Below are 20,831 nucleotides of genomic sequence, written 5' to 3' on the forward strand. Positions count from 1 at the left end.
GTGTGAACACTTGTGTTTAAAAAAGCCATCTGTGAAAACACCAGGTACAATGAAAATCTCTGCACTACAAGAGAGGGGACAGAGTTTTATCTAACATGCTTTTTTTTTTTTTTTTTGCACAGAGCATAAAGAAAACCTGGAAAGAGGATTTTTGTACTCCTGGAGTTGACTTTAAAATCGTTCCACTATTCTATCCCTCTAATTTCATTCAGAGATTACTTCAGTACCCTAGTATGATTTGTACAAGCAGACAGATTTTGCTAGCACTGGACTCCAGTTGTATTAAATTAGTTTTATCTACAACTCTGCTGCTGGAAAAGAGAGAGTTTGTCTGAAGAACTGCATAATTAGGAATATAAAATTTTAATTAGCTTGGTGTTTGCTTTCAGCAAACCATATAAAGATTGAATCTATAGAGCTTTTTGAGTATGTGCATGCAGCTTTCTTTGATTCTGAATGAATTCAATAGGGTGAAAAGGCAGCATACATTACATAGACTAAAAGAATCAGAAGTCTGGGTCAGGATTTATTTTTACAGAGCAGCATAAACTATATACACTGCAGATTGCAAATGTCATGCATTCGTGCTTGCAACTTCTCTCAGCCTGTATTTTTAAAAATAGTCTGTTCATTTCACATTGGGCATCTTTACTTGAATTCTTCATATTTTTCCTCATTTTTCTGTCTGTGGCTGAACCACTAACTTTTTGATGAGAGTCTGAAAAAATGGTTGTGACGTATTCTCTACCCCTATGGGAGATGCTGTGGAAAGACTCTTGGGTCCTGCCTTAGTTCATCTTTCAAACGCATCGATTCCAGCGACCGTCTTACCTTATGGTCCAGGTAGGCAGAGGTGTACATTAGTCAGTGTCTGTTTGAGGTTTGCTGTTTTTAACTTGTCACTGTATCCGTCTAGAAAATTCAGTATTGGGGACATTATCTGTGTTAGATTCTTCACCTGGTTTTCTAAGCACCACACCAAGTCTCTTGTTTTATAAATGCTAGGGTCTATATATCCAATACAGTGGTTTCATTTTTCTATTCAAAGAAACTTAATGCCTGGCTTTGACACTAGGTGGTGATTTGCATTTTCAGAAACTATTCACTCTGTGGTAACACTAGAGAGTAGCTAAGCACCAGCAGAAGTTTGAGTTCTGAGTTAGTCTGGTTTGTGCTAATTTCTGTGTAAAAGGAAGCGAGTTGCACTTTTCCATAAGTCAGCTGTGATAATGCTTCAAGGTGAGAAGCCAATGTATCAAAGACAATAGATCAAATTGTGGCTTTTATTTGCCGTGAAGGTGTACAATGGCATGTTTTGATGCTTTGTAAAGAAAATGGTTAACACCCTCCCATTCAAGAAAAAAAGAAAATAACTGGTCCTGGCTGATGCATGCTTTCATTCCACCTCTCCTGTTTTATTTGTGTGGACATTTTGTATCCTAGTATATACCATTTCACGATTGTACTGCTGTAGTGAAGTCTGTTTAAAAGTGTGCGATGCAACTATGCTCTGCATAGTTAAGGAGTAATAACAAATGGTGATAAAATGGACAATTTGCACCTTCCACAGTGCTTGCTCGTTATGTTAAGCAGGTTAAGACTTTTGCTTTAGGATAATATTGCATAATGCAGTTTTATGTTTTGCATTTGTTTTAACACTTTAAATCCATGCAGTATTGATTGTTAATGGTTCTTTTCCCACTTGACTAGTTGGAGAGAGAGAGAGAGAGAGAGAGAGAGAGAGAGAGAGAGTGTGTGTGTGTGTGTGTGTGTGTGTGTGTGTGTGTGTGTGTGTGTGTGTGTGAGTGAGAAAAGGGAGACTGCATATCTAAGACTGGAAGAGGATTGTTAGTCAGATGTAGCATTGAATGAATGCTATTTGTAGCTTCCCAGAAGAAAGGTGCCATTTGTTTAAGAGAAACCCCCATTAGGCAGCACAGTGATACAGTGGTTAGCATGGTTACCTCACAGCTCTTTGTTACCTGGTTCAGTTCCCATCTGTGGTAATCTACTTCAATTCCCTTCCACATCCCAAAGATGTAGACTAGATGAATTTGTGCTATAGTAATTATATAGGTGTGCATGCAGTGTGGGCATGGTCATTAATGAAATGACATCCTTCCAAGACATGTCTCTCTGCCTTGTAGCCCTTTCTTGTTAGGGTGGATAACTGCTCTCCAACTCCTCAGAATGGAATAAAGTAGACATTGGAGGATGAATTAAAACATTGTAACAGCAGGTACCTTATTAAGACAGTTCTTGAAATACTTCTAAACACCTGTAAATCATGCTATTTTTCCTGTATTTTCAAGTAGTTTTTGCTTACTTTTCAGTTAAATACAAGACTTTAATTCTGATTATACAGTGCCTAATGTGGTAAAATGTCAGGCACAGCCTTCCATATGCATTATTAGCCTTCCTGTGCTTCTGAACACGCATATAGCATTACTATTAGGAAGAAAGGCGAGGTAATCAGTGACACAAAAGTCTAATAAAAGCACAGACTTTAAATGAAGTCCTTCACACATAATCATTTGTTAGTTTCTCCTTTAAGGTGGTGAAGGCAACACAACTTGCAGTGCATTAAAGAAAAGTAACAATACTGTTAATCTCAAAAACTACAGCTGTCCCACTACACTTAAACTGTACCATTTCCTCTAATTTCCTCCTTTGGAACCTTTACAGAATGCATTTTGCAAGGGGCATAAACATGCATTACGCGTGAAGCAACCAACCATAGTGATACTTGCATGCATAGCTGATCCCTTTTAGCAAACAGATGACAATTTCTCATCTGCTGCAACATTATCCTACAGAAAAAAAAAAGTCATTTTGTTAAGAAGGTAGCACCATGGTAAAAGTATTCCCAGCAACATATAGTGGTGGTTTTAAAAGTCATTCACTCCCTCAGCTTTCACACTTGTAGGTGAAGCACGACCTCCATGGGGAAACACGGCATTAAAATGTGTAAAATTGTGGTCTGCCTTTATTATGAGCAAGTATAAATACAAGTAAGACAATGTAGTGCTTCACTTGGGAAGTGCACCTGTTCATACTACTGTACAACACTGAAGCAACTGAAAAGCTGATCATTTCTTCAATGCCTTAAACCTTTCTCAGCAGTTTCCATGGTGTTGAGTCTACTTCATTTATTTGATTCTTCTCTGCTTTTCTTCAACCAAACTTGATGCAGTTTGTTGTTTATAGTTAGTCATCCATTTTTGCCTGTTCAAGTTGTAACTCATATCTGACAAACTGTCTTCCATTACAATTCACAGTGCTCCGCATATGGTGTCATTGTTTTTGCTTGGTGATGGCTCGATACATCCCCCCCCCCCACACACACACACACACACACACACACACACACTCCAACCCAAAAGGCAGCATTGACATAGTGAAGGCTGAGATGCTTCTGAAAATGCTTTGCATTATCTTGGCATTTGAAGACACCTCTATTTCCTTGAGCTGGGACCTAACAGTAGTTGAAGCTGTCTGCCCCGTCAGTCTAACTGGAATAGACAGGCCGGTTGTCTAAGGATACCTTTGGATTCAGGATCTGCATCCTTGTGTTTCCACCATTGATGTAGGTGATGAGACTTTAATGGATTACAGTAGCCTTCTTAAATATAATTAAATGCTGCAGTTGCTGTGGACAAATAAAGCATATACCCATGTGCTAGCTTTGCAGCTAAGTTGAACGTGCTTTCATGTGCTTTTGATGGCATCTTAAAGGTACATTTTTTTCAGAGAAGTGCAGTAGGAAACTGAGCAGGTTATGGGTATGTACTCCAGTGTACTTCAATCTATTAAAAAGAACTGCATTTACTGCAGAAAATAAATTATGCTTTAATGGGTGGCTTGGATAAGTCACTGAGGTTTTCCAGAAAAATATAAAGAGCAGCAGCTCTGTAAGTTAATCTTTCTGAGGCCTAATTCAGGTAAGAGCCTTGCAACAGAGCTGTATCTGTTAAACGATATCCCTAGTGACCTTTTTTAATGTCAGCATTTGATGTGTATACTGTGCCTGGGAAATGCATTGCATTTTTACATCTCACTTAAAGTTCAGCCAAGATAGTGATATAAAAGAAGTTTAAGATGTGTGGATTAATAATTTAAGAAAAGTACACTGTCTTTAGGGAAGCTTTTGTTAGTACAAAACGAATGATACCCAGTATAATAAAAACACAACTGTTTTATTGCCATCACAGTGGTGAAACGCAATTATATATGATCTTACAAGTTTACCCATGTCTATTGGTAAATGCTTATTTATACTTTGCCTGCTACTACATGTGAATTTTAAGTAAAGCACATCAGGAAAAACATTGAGTGATGTTGCTGGGTAACTTTTTTTTTATTTTTCAGATCAAGTCTCTCTATGGCATTGTTTATCTCCTATAACTGAAGATCGTTTTTGATAGAATGTCATGCATTTGCAGTTGTTTGGTAACAAATCGTGTGCAAATAGCCAGTTATGTTGATGTACAAGTTCAGGGTGGCAGCTGGTTGCATCTGCAGATGGAAGCTTTGTGGTTGTATTATGTATTTGGTCAAATAAAATAGAAACATTAAAGGCTTTAAATGCCTTGTAAGAGACCACACTGTCTGTAGGCCATTACAGGAACATTGTATGCATGTGTTAGCCAGGTCCCGGAGTATAAATGCAATGCTAACTGTTTGACCATGGAAGACATTTGGTTTTGATTTATCCTTTTAGCAAATTGTGTTTTGATTCTCACCAGAAGGTACAGTAAGAGAACAGATTTTGGATTAATCTTGGGATGTTCACAGTATCCAGCCATAGCATATTTGCACATTCCCAGACTTAGTTTGTTGGTCTGTTTGCTGTACAAGGACAGGATATTGTTCTAAGAGCTGCTGTGGGATTTTTGGAATGTCTAACCATCCCATTTGATAAGACTTTGTATTCCTTTCTAGCCATGAAGGTGGACATTTATATTTGTAAGAATTAAATAAATAAATCACCATCAGTCTGCTGGTACTGGAATTTTTCTGGTATGATTCCTTTGCTTGGCTATGTCTCCTATTTTTAGCTTGTGGTAAATTGATACCAGTACCTCTCTGCTTAAAGGTTCTGTGGTCCCCACTGTTCTATAATAAAATGATTTGCCACACATCTAATATAATTTGAAAAATACACACATTGAGTTGTATTTTCTCATAAAAGAACTTTAAGGTTAACATTTTTAACTAAACCTTGCTGTGAGCTTCTTTGCTGAAGTTGCTTTGAAGTGTTCCATGTTTTGACCACTTGCTTCACATTAGGAGAGGTAGTGTTAAAAGTTTTAGAGCTGGAAGGTTGAGTGTTATGATGATCTCACATTATTCCTTTTATTTTGTCTTCCATGTGCAGGTATGGGGGTTGTAATTTTGTCAAAATGTGTTTTGCTTTTTACCACCATTTTTTAAGTTTTTAAGACCAATACAGTCATTCCTAATAAGATATAGACAAAGCATCCCACGATAATGTTCATACTTGGCATGTTACTTTATACTTCAGAATGATCATAGCCATGCTAAAGAGATATTCTTGTCTTGAAGAAAAATGCATGTGTGTTTGTGTATATTTGTGGCTATAATTGTGTTTTTAAGTTTTGTAAAAGCTGTCTGCAGAGAGAAAGCTCTTACATGCCAGCTGTCTTACAAAACAAATTGAGAAACTTTTGTCATTAACGGACTGTAATTTTCTGTCTTTATTTACAGCCTTACAGGACACTGTACTCAAACTCAGAAATGCCCTTTTTTAATGCATCTGTTCCAAAAACATACAATAAATATATCACTAAATTCTTTGACTGTTATTAAAAATCCAGTAAATGTTTACATTCCTTTAACTGCACAGGCATTAACTGGCAGGGTGTAGAAGATTACAGAAGTGAAACTATGCAACAAAAATTCAATCAGGCCACAAATCGTGGAAACAGTAATAGTCAATACAAGTATGTTCCACTTGTATCAGTTATTAAAATGCGTCAGGCTGTACTCCCCTCATATCAGTATATAAAATACATTGGGCTGTACTCCCCTTGTATCAGTGCTTAAAATGCTTTGGACTGCACTGCCACCATATCAGTACTCCTCTTTGTCAGTGCACAAACTACTTACTTTGCTTAGAAATGGCATACATTTGCTGTCCATTTAACTTTGCTTGGAAACTGCATTATTCTAATGTGTTGCCTTTAGCACCTCTCTTTGTGGGAGAGGTTCTCTAACAATTAAGACAGTAAATGAGCATTTTGTAATGGAAATCTCATTGGCTTTTGATTACTAAATCAAAAGGCCTATAACATCCAGTGATTACATTTAAGGAGCATTTTGTAGGCTTTCTGCATAGTCTGTAAAATCTTCTGTTCTTAACACATCCATTTAGGTTATTAATGCACTGCTATTATTTTAGCTGTTTGAAAATGTTGATCATATCTGGGTTTCATGTTAGTCTTGCAACTGAATTGTACTTCTTTCAAGAAAATATGCACAAAGTCATGACTTAAGTGTGCATTACTGATTTTAATTTGCTTTACCCCTGAGAAACAAATTAAGATTTGTAGAAGTATGCCATAGAGTACCTTTTTACGGCTATAAAATAGCTACAAGTAGGTATGTGGAGTAGAAGATTGGAAAGTTGTTCTGTATACACCTATAAATTTAATGTCTTATCTACTGTCCTTTTTAACCCAGTGATAGAACAGACAATTGAAGACATTTTCCAGGGCACTTTGCAGAAAGGCATGAAAGACAGAGGTCTTTTCCTTCCCATGGACAGGAATGTTGCTTTATGCCTCCTCCTTCTGAAAGCCAGAGTAATTTTAAACCGCCAAAAGGACTTTCTCTAGAAGTCATCTTAACTACCTTTAGGCCCAGGCAACATATATTCTCCTTTGTCATGAAAATGGCCAAAGGCAGTTACCACAATTTTCTCTACAGAATGGATCTAGTCACATAGGACAGAGGATCGCTGATTCCACCCCAACCTGCAGAATTTTGATTTGACAGCTTGGATAATAGAATTTTGATCTAAAGACCCTTTTTTTCTGTGCACATGAAGCAGGTATGATCTGAAAGGGATTTTGCATATCCATTCACTAGGAAAGCAGCTCGGTCCTCCTTTAGAGCTTAACTGTGTTTTAGGAAGGTACACTTTATCACCCTTTGAATTTGGGTTATAGGCTGACATGAAGTTCTTTACTTAGAAAACTGTTTTACTTAATGCTCTTTCCTTGCCTAGGTGAGTATCTGAGTTGCAGCCTTTGATAAAACCACTCTTTCTCATTTCAGAGAGAAAGGTTAACTCAGAATTTACATTGAAGCAATGCATTCATCTCCCTGCATTCTTTCCTAAACCTACAAGCAGGAGACGGAGCAAATTCTGCATACTCTCGAGGTCCACAGACAGCTCAGATATGGATTCATGTCAACTGCCCAAAGCCAGTTTTGGAGAACGTAACAACATTGAAAAATGTTAGCCTTTGACATACATCACAAGGAAAGTATTTTTTGCAGTGAGATGCCCGCCTGCACACCCCAAGTGTCTGTGCGTGTGTGTATGTGTGTCAATTTTATATATATATATATATATATATATATATATATATATATACACACACACAAATTTTTACACACACATACATATGGGTCTACTTCACTTGACCTAAAACTCATTTGATTGACACCCAGTTAGCCTAATTTTGACTGACAAGTCATTTGACTGACTCCCATTTCACCGACATTTAAGACAGACTTGAGGGTTTTCCTGCACCTGTGACTGACTTGTGATTAACAGTCAGCACTGTAAGTTACAGTAATTCTTTTTGAGTTCCAATAGTCATGTAGAAAGTAGTCTTGTAGTGTTTCTAAATGTGGGTTTGTGTTTACATTTTTATGGTAAGTATGTAAAGTAATTTGGCTAATGTTTTGTGTGTTCCCAGCAGTAGTGGCAGCGTGTTGAGTACTGGAAGGCAAGTTAAAGGTATATGATCTCTTCCCCAGTGTAGTGTGATCCTGGAGTTAGTATATATAATTGGGGGGGGGGGCTCAGCCCCCACCTAGTTTGGCTGTGCATTGTCCTGTTTCTGTTGAGTAAGCAAGTAGTTTTTTAGCTCTGGTAAGGGTTAGTTATTGGTGTTCTAAGTGTGCTTGTCTATGGCTTAAGATTTAGTATGTTGAAATTCAGCATTGTAAGCTGTCTGTGAAATTGGGAGTCAGTCAAATGAAATTTAGATCAGTTGGGTGTCGATCAAATGTTTGCTAGTCAAACTAGTTTTAGATCAAGTGCAGTAGACCCATATATATATATATATATATATATATATATATATATATATATATATATATATATATATATATGTACTTATCCCCGAATAAACTTTTCACCGAATTGCTGATGGCCGGGCATACTTGCATGAAAATGCTTTTCACCGAAGCAGCATTTTCGTGTAAGTATACCTGTTGCGGAGGCCGTACTACAGTGTGGATAAGGGAATATTCCCTTTTCCCCCACTGTAGTGCAATCTGAGTGAGAATATTAAAGTGGTGTGGGGGGTGCAGGGGGGCTTGGCCCCCTTCATAAACATTAATTTATTATTTTTTTTATTTAACACAGTTTTGCGAAAGCGCTTTCGCCAAATTGTGTTTGGTGATATTGGATTCGGACTTTCGTTCAACAGTCCTAGATCTATATATATATATATATATATATATATATATATATATATATATATATATATATATATATATATATATATATAGGTTAGTACTAAGCTAACTGCCCTTGCAAGCCATTTTAAGCCTAGCCAATTATCCCTTGTGAGACTCAAACCCTGCACCTTGTGTTTCTAAGGCAGACACCTTAACCATTAGGCACCCTCCCAACCCAAATATATATATATATATATGGGTGTACTGATTTGACTGGCAAACATTATATGAGTCTGCTGCACTTGACCTAAAACTCATTCGGCTGGCAAACATTTGACTGACACCTAATTGATCTAAATTTCATATGACTGACAACATTTGACTGACTTCTATTTCACCGACAGCTTTACAATGGTGAATTTCAACATACTAAATCTTAAACCATAGACGAGCACACTTAGAACTCCAATAACTAACCCTTTCCGGAACTTAAAAACTACTTACTTGCCATCTTAACAGAAACAGGACAATGTACAACCAAATTAGGTGTGGGGCTGATCTCCCCCTCCAATTATATATACAAACTCCAGGATCACACTACAGTGGGGAAAAGATCATATACCTTTAATTTGCCTTACAGTACTATACACGCTGCCACTACTGCTGGGAACACACAACATTCGCCAAATTACTTTAGATACTTAAACCCACATTAAGAAACCCTATAAGACTACTTTCTACATGACTATCGGAATTCTAACAGCACTGTAAGTTACAGTAATTCTTTTTATCACAAGCAAGTCACAGGTGCAGGAAAATCCACAACAAGTCTGTCTTAAATGTTGGTGAACTGAGAGTCAGTGAAACGAGTTGTTAGTCAAATGAAAATTAGGTCAATTGGGTGTCTGTCAAATGAGTATCAGTCAAATGAGTTTTAGGTCAAGTGAAATAGACCCACGTGTGTGTTTGTAAAAATTATATATATATATATATATATATATAATTTGCACACGCACACCCCCCCCCCAAATCCTGTATCATACAACAGTGGAGAAAAAGAGAAACATTATGAATGGTATGGGTGTTTTTATGCATGCTAATATCTGCAGAAGAGTATTAGTTGGACACATTTTTTCTGCACTGTATATACTTTCATTTAATACCATAGAGCATCATGTAAATACCTTCCGGTTTAAATTGTTAGTTCAGTTATCTTATGGCATCCATAACATTTCAGAAAAATAATTTAGCATTTTCTCTGGTACCCATTGTGCTCTGACTGGGCATGTGCAGTGCTATTCCACAATACCTAAACACAAAAAATGCATGCGATATTTACAGAAATATGAAATGTATACACCTGTATGTGCTTATTGCCAGGTGTGTTCATTTTCATTTGTATTCAATAGAAACCATGGATTATTGTGTAGATCTTCAGAATCCCAGTATGTTACGTGAGAAATAACATTATTTTGTTTCTTTTATAATGAAAGAAGCGCACACTGTATAATTGCACTGTGCCCCCCCTGTGCGCGATCCTTTGTTTGTGAGGGAGCAAATGGTCTACCAATCACTTTCTAAGCACTTGGTGTGTGTGCTTCTAGAAAGAGTGAAAGAAAAAAGTTTGTTTTCCTTATAAAATATTAATGGCGACACTAATTTTAGTATTTAATTTTATATTTTAATATTTGCAAGAGTCACTGGCCATGTTTCTACAACAAAAAGAGTGTGAAATTGCACTGAAAAGAGCACAGTGGTCACGTGGGCTATAGGAATGATGGGGCACATTTGTTTTTACACAAGGGCACAGTAGGCACTGTTTGGGAATTGCACAATTAGTACTACAGATGCAAATGAGTTAAAGCCAGGCAGCAAGAGGCAATGAAGGAATTATTGAAATGGTAGGAAGGAGGCTAGATTGCTAGACCAGTTGTTGCGTCTTTCAGCTTTTCCCGGCTAGGGGTCGCCACAGCGGAACTCTGGTCCACTAATGATTGGCAGTTGAGTAGTAATGGTGAAAAAAAATGGATTCAATGTAATTAGTTACATTGCAATAGGACTCTTTCCACCCTCTCTTTTCTTACATATAACTCTCTACATTACTCTCTACAAAATGTTTCTATTTAGTCATTTCTAACAAAGGCACAAAATCTCTACTTTTCAACTTCTTACAAAGATGTAATAGAGTAACTATGTACATTACTCATATTTTTATACTGTACACTTTTCTATGTAATTGAGAAACTAAGTACTTTACCTCATATTGTACTCAAATGCTTTTAAATCTATCAGAAGGTTTAAAGTACATGTTTTTTTAGATTTTATTTGTATATGCTGATATATTATGATAAATTGTTTGTTTAGTCTTACTATAGTAGTATTGTAGAGGAGCTTTTCTCCGCGGGCCTCCACTGAAAATGGACATGTATCCAGTTGGACTAGCCCGGTTAACAAATGTAAAATAAATAAATAAAATAAATAAATAGTTACACTCCTGAGATGGCTAATGCTCTTGTTACGCAGCCTAGGTCAGGTTATCTTCCTTCCTTCGATTGTTGTGGTGGGCCATTTTGGACCGCATGTGGAGGATAGAAAATTTTGTTGGTGATCTTACATAAGATCATTGAATCACCCTCCTCCTCTGTTGAAACAATGAATGTTCACAAATACCAGTGGTCAACCAGTAAGATATCATACTCTGTTTCCTAAACTGGGTCCTCCAGTAAAATCCCCCTTAGGAGCTTTGACCTAAGAAGGCCTGGAAGCAGTCATGACTTCTCCCAAAGTAGGAGACTGACTGACTGACCTTGCCTATTTTGGAGAGCAGTCACCTGATACTTGGCATTAAGAAATGTCACTTTTGCTGGCAGCTGTAATCCCTCTTGTCTAATGGCATTGTGGAGACTTTTCCACCATGAGAACAGGACATTTTTCTGGTTTCTTTTTCTTCTCTCAGTGCAAGTTGGTCATACCTCTTAATTGTCCAGATTTTCTCAGAATGTTCAGATTTTTGCCTCATATATTTGGTGTGTTACTCATAAAATTTGCGGGTTTCTGGCAAAACACTGGGATGATCTGAGGATTGACAGCAATAAATAATGACGCACATTTGAGTTTGACTTCAAATTGTTCAGAAAATTTGTTTACAAAATCCGTGTTACTGTAGCACTTTCTAACAGTAATATTTAAAATCTGTCTCTAGTTTTGGACCTTTCTCCCACCATTTTGTCAGTCCTTGTCCAAATATCTTGCACTAAGCAGTTGAGAGGTATCGTGGCCCCATTTTAAGGTCTCCTTACTGGTTATGTGAAATTCCATAGGGTCATAGCCCTAGCTCTGATCCTGTTGCATCTTAATGGTTTGGAATGATTTCAGTTAATTTTTAACACAGTGCTAACATTTCTGAAGTTTGCTATCTGTAGATGGAATTTTCAGTGCAGTGTGCTGTCCTTTGGTCTTTTATTCATTGCAGTGTGTCTGCTGTGGTATTATGCTCTGTTAATCCAGGGCAGATTCATTTATTTTGCTTAGAAGTGGCTTGATCCTTGAGGATGCTTGTATTCATTATGGAGAGTTGTGGGTGGATAGAGTAGTGTGGAAAAGTTTGGGATGCAACAGTTTGTTAGAGGGCAAGCTCAATCAATTTGACTGTCCTCGACAAATAAGATTGTCCATTGTTAATCCCATTCAGAAGTTACTGGTAAATGCTTTAACCAGAGTTCTCCAGCGACTGCTGGTACTGGGGGTAGCAGTTAATTGGGAGAGGTTACCCACGTTGTTGGCATATTGCATTATACTTTTCATCTTGCTGGATTCTCTGCAAGAATCTTGCTCTATTTTTTGATGGGGAGGGCACAGGAAGCTGGTTTGCATTGTCACATCTCAGACATGGGTACTTACCTGCCTCCTATTGCTGTTGTAACTGGGACTTTTGATAGTCATGGTACTTGCAGTACTTTTTGCCCAGGACTGCACATGAATTTTGCAGAGTGACATTCAGTACCGCTGGGACATCATTCCCTTTCTGGTTCAGGTCTTTGATTCTGGCTACCATTCATAGATGTCTGGTCTCGGCACACAAACTTAAAATGGCAGATGTCCTTTGTGTTTCACTGTTGCAATCCTGGCCCAACTACCAGAGAAAACTGCTTTCACCTTCCAGGCTAGTTGGGCCCCCCTTACTGACATCAGTATGCTTGAGTATAAAGAGAGCCAGCCTGCATCATCACTTTAGTCTTTTCTTGCCACTGGAGCCCGAACCAGTATACAAGCGTATCAGTCGGTTGGTCTACACCAAAGAGAAGTCCTCATCGGAAAGAGAAGTGCCCCATTGGAGATCTCTCTTCTGTTTCTCTTAACTCATGTTGGATAAAGTAAATGTCTCTGCTGTGGCCAACAGCTGAAGCAGTACTCAAAAAGATGGAAGACAAGGGAAAGTCCATGCAAACAGCTAAGGACTTTCCTGCAAGTACAACCACCTAGGTTCAACAGGAACTTTCCAGCCAAAGCATTGGTACTTTCCCACCCAGCCTAGGAGTAAACAGAGAGGGCCTCAAAAGGGCAGAGCCTTCGGGCAAAGGCATCACCAAAAGAGATCTAGGCAATGGACCTCTGAAACACCCAGGCAAGGGAGTTCTGTGTCACAGCCCCCAGACAGAGAGCAATTATGACTCTCCCCGTCAGTAGAGCTATGGTCTTAGAATGCAGTTATGCTGCTTACTTTGTAAAGAGTATTGTATTGAATAACTAGAAGATGTTGAGATTTAATCCTGAGTTCATTGGGAAATTGGGTACAGACTCAAAATTTGTTTTTAAAACTGGGAAGAATTTCACATGCATTTTTGAAAGAGGTTTTACAACTAAAAAGGATAAGCATACTGGTGGCACCAAAAAGTGCTCTTACTGTAAGTTTATTTTTGAAGAAGAAACTGTTACCTTGGGTAATCTCCACAGTAAGATTTATTTTAAAAGGGGCAGTTGTTCTGTAAAGGGATTGCCTACTTAGCTATATGCAGGGGATGCACGTTTTTATATCGGAAAGACTGAAAGATTGTTGAATAAACTTGTATATATGAACACATTTATAGCATTAGGACAACAAATTCTATTAATAATTTATTTAAGCACACCTTGGTGCAACCAACACACACTGAATTTTTACTTGCCATTTTGGAGCAGGTGAACATAGACCCCAGAGGGAGAGATTGGGAAAACTGCATTACTGGGAGACTTGGAGACAGTTTAAATTTAACGCCTTCACTTTCCCATGTTTGAATGATAATGTTTTAGTCAAACCTATTTTAAAGTGTAGAGCATCAAAACTTTGAATGTAGGTTCCTATACATGTTTATTGTGTCAACTAACTGCCATATAATACAGTTTTAGCATCTCTTATACTTCCACACAGTTTTAGCAACAAGTACATATAGGTTTGTTTATGCCTTTACTTATCTATATATACATTTTCCTCTACATATACTTTTTCTCCATATTTTATTTTTTTTTGTAAAATTTATAGTTTTTGTTTATAATGAATTTTTCCTCTTAAACATTTTGGATCACACACCTTGAATGACTCTTACTGATTTTTGAGCGTTTATGCCCCTGTGATAGGTATTCAACTTAATTTAATATTACTTTGTGTATCAATGATCTTAAGACTTTTAATGTGATTTTTTTTTAGTATTTTATAATGTTTTAGTATTTTCTTGCATTTGTTTTATGTGTTTCATTTCCTTGGGAATGGATATTTATGGAAGGACAGTTTCTCCTTAAATTACTTGGACTACGTTTTCAGGCTCCATTTCTAATGATGCTTTAGGGTGTTTGTGTTGCTTTTGTATACAAGTTTTATTCTGAAGAAGTCCTGATTATAGCAAGATGCAAGTGCTTAATTATATTGTTTTGGCAATAAATATTGTGACTTTATTATGTTAAACTGTTTTTTTCTCCAAGGTGTGTGCACTGCCATAACTGTTTTTCATTTCCCAGTTATTTGTTTTACTAGTGGTTTTCTCCCTATTGGATTGTTCATTGATGTCTGTGTAGGGACCGAGACCCAGTTTAAAATGGAGGATAGTACTCTGGCTGTGTAAGTCTATTAATGCTTTTTACATGTATAGACCAGCTACTATACAGGAAGGGATAAAAGGTGGAGGTGTCTCACTCTATATCCTGAGGAGACTTGCATCAAGGCTAGTAAAGCAGTATGATGCAGTAGAGCTTCTTCATGTCCACATAACCATCAGAAAGTTCCTGTACCATATTCTAGCTCACTACAGAACTCCCTCTGAAACAAGAAAGCCACAGCATCATACCTCTCAACTTCTTAGTGCAAGATATCTGGACAAAGCCTAAAATAATGGGGGGACTAAGTCCTAAAAGTAGGGACACATTTTAAATATTACTCATATGAACTTAGAATGTTGCTAAAATAACAGGGTTTTGTGTTAGAATGCATTTTCTGAAGGATATGAAGTCTGAAACTAAAGTGTATTTCATGATATTGTGTCTTCAATAATTTGCCAGAAAACCACACATTTTATGATGGCCAGACCAAAAACAGGTAAAAAATCTGGATATTCTACAAATAATTTGGACAGTTGAGATGTATACATACCTATTCACAGGAACTAGAATCACTCTGTATTAAACCAAATACCATTTTCTTAGTTGATCGGAACTATCCATCTATAGACTGAGAAACCTACACCACCACTAGTGCCTAAGCACAGAGATTCTTTGACTTTGTCAATAAAAATGCCTCAGAAAAATTGGTCCGCGTACTCAACAGGGGGAATAACATCTTGGATCTTGTCCTTACTAATATGGGAGCATCTTCGACCATCCCTTGCATATCTTGATCACTTTTTGGTTTTTGACAATAAAACAGCCTGTCTCCTTTGAAATAAAACTGAAAACAAAGATCCCTTCCATACAAGGTACTATTACAAATTTATTTTCAGACAAACTACCTACACCTTCGTGACAAATTGGCAAGCTTCAAATCCCCACCAAACATGGTCAACTCTACTGAATGCACTGAAATGTACACCAACACATTATACCAGCTTGTAAACAGCTGTATAGATACAGTTCTACCATGTAAGTGCAAGTGCAGAGCAAACCTCAGAAAAAACCCATGTGGTAGAACCATAATAACAAATCTTTATAATGAAAGAAAATGACTTTTGTCTAAAAGTAAGAAGAGTAATTTCCCAGAATGTTAGTCCTTGTCACTGAAATAAGCAAACATCTCAGCAGTTTGATAAAATCCACCAAAGCCAAGTTTGAGGCTAAAATAAATGCCCAAGACTATTACAGGGCATTTTTTTAGTTGTTAGTAATCTCAAAAGCACAATGTAGCAATGCACTGAGCTGGTTGTGAATGATGATACCTACAGTGAGGCTGATGATGTAGCGATCCTATTGGCTGATACATTTTGCTCCATCTTTACCCATCTATCTCTCCCTGAAGATGCATCTGAAACTGGCTTGCCTCCAGCTATCGCACTAGACCTTAGTCCTAAAAGTGCTATCTGAAGCATAAAATACTCCATCAGTGGGTCTTCACAATCTCCCTGGATTCATCTTAAATAGCAAGAAGTACGATTTAGCCACATCCGTAACAACACTGTTTAATCTCAGCCTCCATAAAGGTTTTGTACCAAGCAAATGGAGAACAGCTACAGTCATTTCCTTGAATCAGGGAGTAACGTTCAGAGACTAAGGAAATTGCAGACCCATAGGTCTGACCAACCTAATATGCAAAGCAATGGAAAGACTTGTCATGGAAGGAATCGGTCTGGACATAGGGATCCTCTAAACCCTGGAGCAGTTCGGATTTGTAAAGGGCAGATCATGCTTACTTAGCCTGATTGTTTTGGCGACCTTTTCAAAAAACATATGGATGAAGACAAAATGGATGGCAGATGCTGCATACCTCGACCTGCCCAAAGCTCTTGATGCAATGCCCCACTCAGGCATAGTAGAAAAGCTAAATAAACTGGGACTAAACCCCTATGTCACTGACTGGATTGTCAGTTGGTTCACAGGTAGGACATGGGCAATCAAACTAGGGGACGTTACCTCCACAAAGAGACGAGTCACCAGTGGCGTCCCCCAGGATTGTGTGTTAGGACCTCTCATGTTTGGCGTCTACTTTAATGAAGTAAAAGCCGTTGTCAGAGGGCTCTGACTGTCTACAGATGACTGCAAGATAGGAGTAGCCATTGAATCCTTCAAGTAGGTTTGCCCTAAATAAATAACTGGTGCCAAAATTACAGACTGAAACTAAATGTCAAAAAATGTGTTACAGTATCATTTGGGAAGTCGTCTACCCCAGGGAACTACCATGCTGACAAATATGCCTCTTAAGAGCTGACCCAGTTATTTGAGATTTATGTAGAAGTGACCTAATGTTTGACCAACATACGTCTATTGTTGTAAGAAAGTCCTTCTATATATTACACAACTTTTAAACAAAGTGGTTGTGTCTAGATCTAGGGATGTCGTAGTCACCGTTCACTCAGCCCTCCTTAAATCTAATGCTCTCTTTGGCATGCATCTGTCCAGACACATGCAGCAACTGAAAACGTCCACAGAGGTACCATACTAAAAGGATACTAGGCCTAAGCAACATGTCCTATGTGGACTGACTCCAAGGCCTGTCACTATACTTTTTCTTACAGACTTCTTAGAGGTGACCTGTGTCTGACATATAAGGCATCTTCCACCCCATTACTAATGGATTTACTACAGATCGGCAAGTCAAATGGTATCAGAAATACTGTCTACGATCTAAACCTCTTCTGCAACATCAACAGAATGATTTGGAAGTACAGGTGCATCTCGCAGAAAGATACACCTGCTATAGAACAAACTCCCCATCCACATAAAACAAAGTTTAGCCCCGTCCATATAAAAGTACAACTTAGATCTATAGATAATGGTCAGAAAATTTACCCCAGGATTGCCAACTGTACTACTAAATGAACAGAGGCAGCTCCTAAATGCTTCATGCCCTACATCAGTGTCTCTTCAGATTATCTATAGTACGATTCCAGTTATTCTCATTGGGGGTAATATATGATTATCAAACAAGGGATGGATAAGGTCAATCTATAACTAAATGGAATTGGGTTATTTTGAGCATGGTAAGGAAAACTGGCTAGGCTTAAAATGACCCACAAGGGCAGGTAGCCTAGTACTTGGCCATGAACCTACAACTAAGCAGGTGTTTAATGAAGTATACAGGAAGACTGACTTCTTTTCAGTTTTAAGGCTGGGCAGTACAACTCTTTAGATGATGTCAGATAGTGACATTGCTGTTACATACCCCATTGCTTTCGAGTTGCCATCTGTCTTCTGAGTAGACTTTGTTTTCAAGGGGAAGAAGCACTGATTTTCTCACTTTAAATTCTGAGAAATTGTTGCTGTTTTGCCATATTTAATTTCCTCCCTGTTCATGGTTTTATTTCTGCCAGAATGCAGAACTACTGCCTTATTGGTCACCTTTTTGCCCAAGTAAGCTGGCAACCTCCTCCTGTAGATGAGATCTTGGCTGCGTGTGTGTGCACAAGCGCGTGCATGTGCATGCGTGTGTGCTCCTTATGAAGGTGCAGGTGCTCACACTTCTGATTTCCTTTCTCAGCTCATTAATGTCAGTGTGTCATTTCTTAACGGAATTATATCTGGCCTGGCAGCTCTCACAGGAGGCAAAAATAGTTTTGGTGCTTCTCTTGTGCATTATATCGTTTACAGTTAGATTGAAACAAAAACTGTATTCTGTCTGTGTTATAAGTTTGGGATTTAGCATTATGCATGTTCTCATGTTTATTTTAGATACTCTCATTTCTTCCCATCTGCCAGAGAGGAGCGTACGTGTGTTCACATCTCCAGGGTTCCTTATGGGTTATGCATATATATTTGTGAGAGATGCCCTGTGGGTGGGCTGATATCCCATTCTGGGTGTATCCTGTCTTGTAACCACTGGTTCTGAGGTGGGCTGTAGGTTTCCATGATTGTGATCTGGATAAGCTGTTATTAATAATGCATGTTTTATTTTCTTTTTAAGACGTGGATCACTTTAAAATGTGGTTTGTTAGCTGATCCTTTACTAGAAAGGCTCACCAGACTCTGCTACACGTTGCTGTGAAGGAAAGGTTAGTTTGCTTTTTATTTGTAGTATTTTGTATTACTTTATTGCCTTATTATATTTTGAATACTGTGATTTGTTTTCTTTACCTTGTGTTTTACTTGTATTCTGCTTTTAACTGCATATTAAAAGCTCTCTCTCCTGAGTCGGGCAGAAATTTTTTTCCCACCCACCCACTTACTGTCATGTTCTTAAACACCACTGTCTTTCTAGTTGCCTGCCTTTTATGTTAATTTGACCATTTATCTCATTTCCTCTCTGCTTTTACTGGCTTGTGTGAGTGAGCATAAAATTATCATTTTGTGAAATCACTCCCCTTCAACTATTTAAATTTATTGGCCATCCTACTGTATTCTGTCGTACCAGAATACAAAAGTGACCACCCTCTTTTAACCTATCTTGCTGTTTTAAAAATAGTGACTCTCCACTAAAATTTTACTTTTTAGACAGGTACTTTCACATCTAACTCCTCTAGTGCACACTGCAGTGTTTAGGATAAACCATTTTTTTTTCATCTTACCTTTAAGCATCCCTGTGACTAGCACTTGCTCTAATACCTGCTGGAATGCACTAGGAAGCCTTAAACTGATACAAGCACTCAACTCTCCTTGTTAATAAGGAGAAATTAATTGTTAGGTACTGAACAGCCTATAATTGCGAAGTACCTTGCTAAGGTAAGGGAAAACAGCTCTTGTACTTTACAAAAAAAAAAAAAGCACCAAACCAGGCATGTCCAAGGGTCAGCTTCCAGTGATTTCTCCTGTCCACCTGGTGAATCTGGGCATACTGGGGCAATGCAGCAATTGCCTCATGTACACAGACAACCCTCTCCTCCTACCACCCAACACTACAACCTGTGAGAGCTGCACTTACATAGCCAAACTGGAAGCAAAGCTCTCTCCACCCAAGATTTTGCTAGACAGTCAAGAGGAGAAGGTTAACACCTGCACTACACCTCAAGCAACACATAGCCCTTCTAAACCCACACCACCAACACCCACACATAGCAACATTAAATCAGCATATGTGGAGGCCCTTAACTGTAACCTGCCCAAGCAACAAGGGCCTCCAAAGCTGAAATGCAAACAAACACCAATCACAACCAAAGTGTCACATAGCTCACAACACCAGTGTGCCACCCAGCAATAGCCCCTAAGGCAAGACAACGTACCTAACACTTTAGTCATAGGTGACTCTATAGTCAGGCACACTGATGTCCCACTCACCAGGCTGAACAAGGAGAAAATTACAGTCAGCTGCCTGTCGGGTGCCAGGATCCACCACATAACTCACTCCACAACAAGTACAAATATGACTCTGTCATTGTCCATGTTGGAAGTGAATGACTTGTGACGTACCTCCCTGGACTACATGAAAAGAGACATGGAAGAGCTCTCGGATCATACGGCCCAGGCAGGTATGACCCTAGCCCTGAATAGCATCCTGCCTTTGCCCAGAATATCACAATATAAGGACAAAATGATCGACTTCAACAATTGGCTAAGCTTCTGGTGTCATTCAAAGGGGATCCAGTATCTGTCTGCCTGGGACGACATGATCGACAGACCATGATGCTTTGCCAGAGAAGGTCTACACCTGTCGCCTCTGGGTTTCAGGTTACTGGCTAAGGCTCTTGCCACCCCTATAGTGCCTTTTTTAGGCAAAGGACAAAACCACCACTGTAACAGGTACAAGTATGCAAATTCTGAAGGTAATGCTACTCCGTGCTAGAAGTCTAAACCTCAAAATGCACTCTCTGGAGGCATTCCAAAAAATGGAGAACATCGATATCTGTGCAGTAACAGACCTGGTTCAAGGCTTCAGAGAGCACCCCTGCAATACCAGGCTACAACACTTACCACACTTTTTGACCACCAAACCAGGACCGAAACACTAAAGGTGGAAGAGTGTCCATATTCACACCACCAGGCTAGTTGCCCAACACAATGCATCTGAAATTCTCCCCAGCAGAACTAACACTAGGTAATACTGTGATCCAAATTATAGCTTGCTACAG

Source organism: Protopterus annectens, chromosome 2.part2, assembly GCF_019279795.1.
Source record: "Protopterus annectens isolate FY-2018-M chromosome 2.part2, PAN1.0, whole genome shotgun sequence".
NCBI classification, from domain to species: Eukaryota; Metazoa; Chordata; order Ceratodontiformes; family Protopteridae; genus Protopterus; species Protopterus annectens.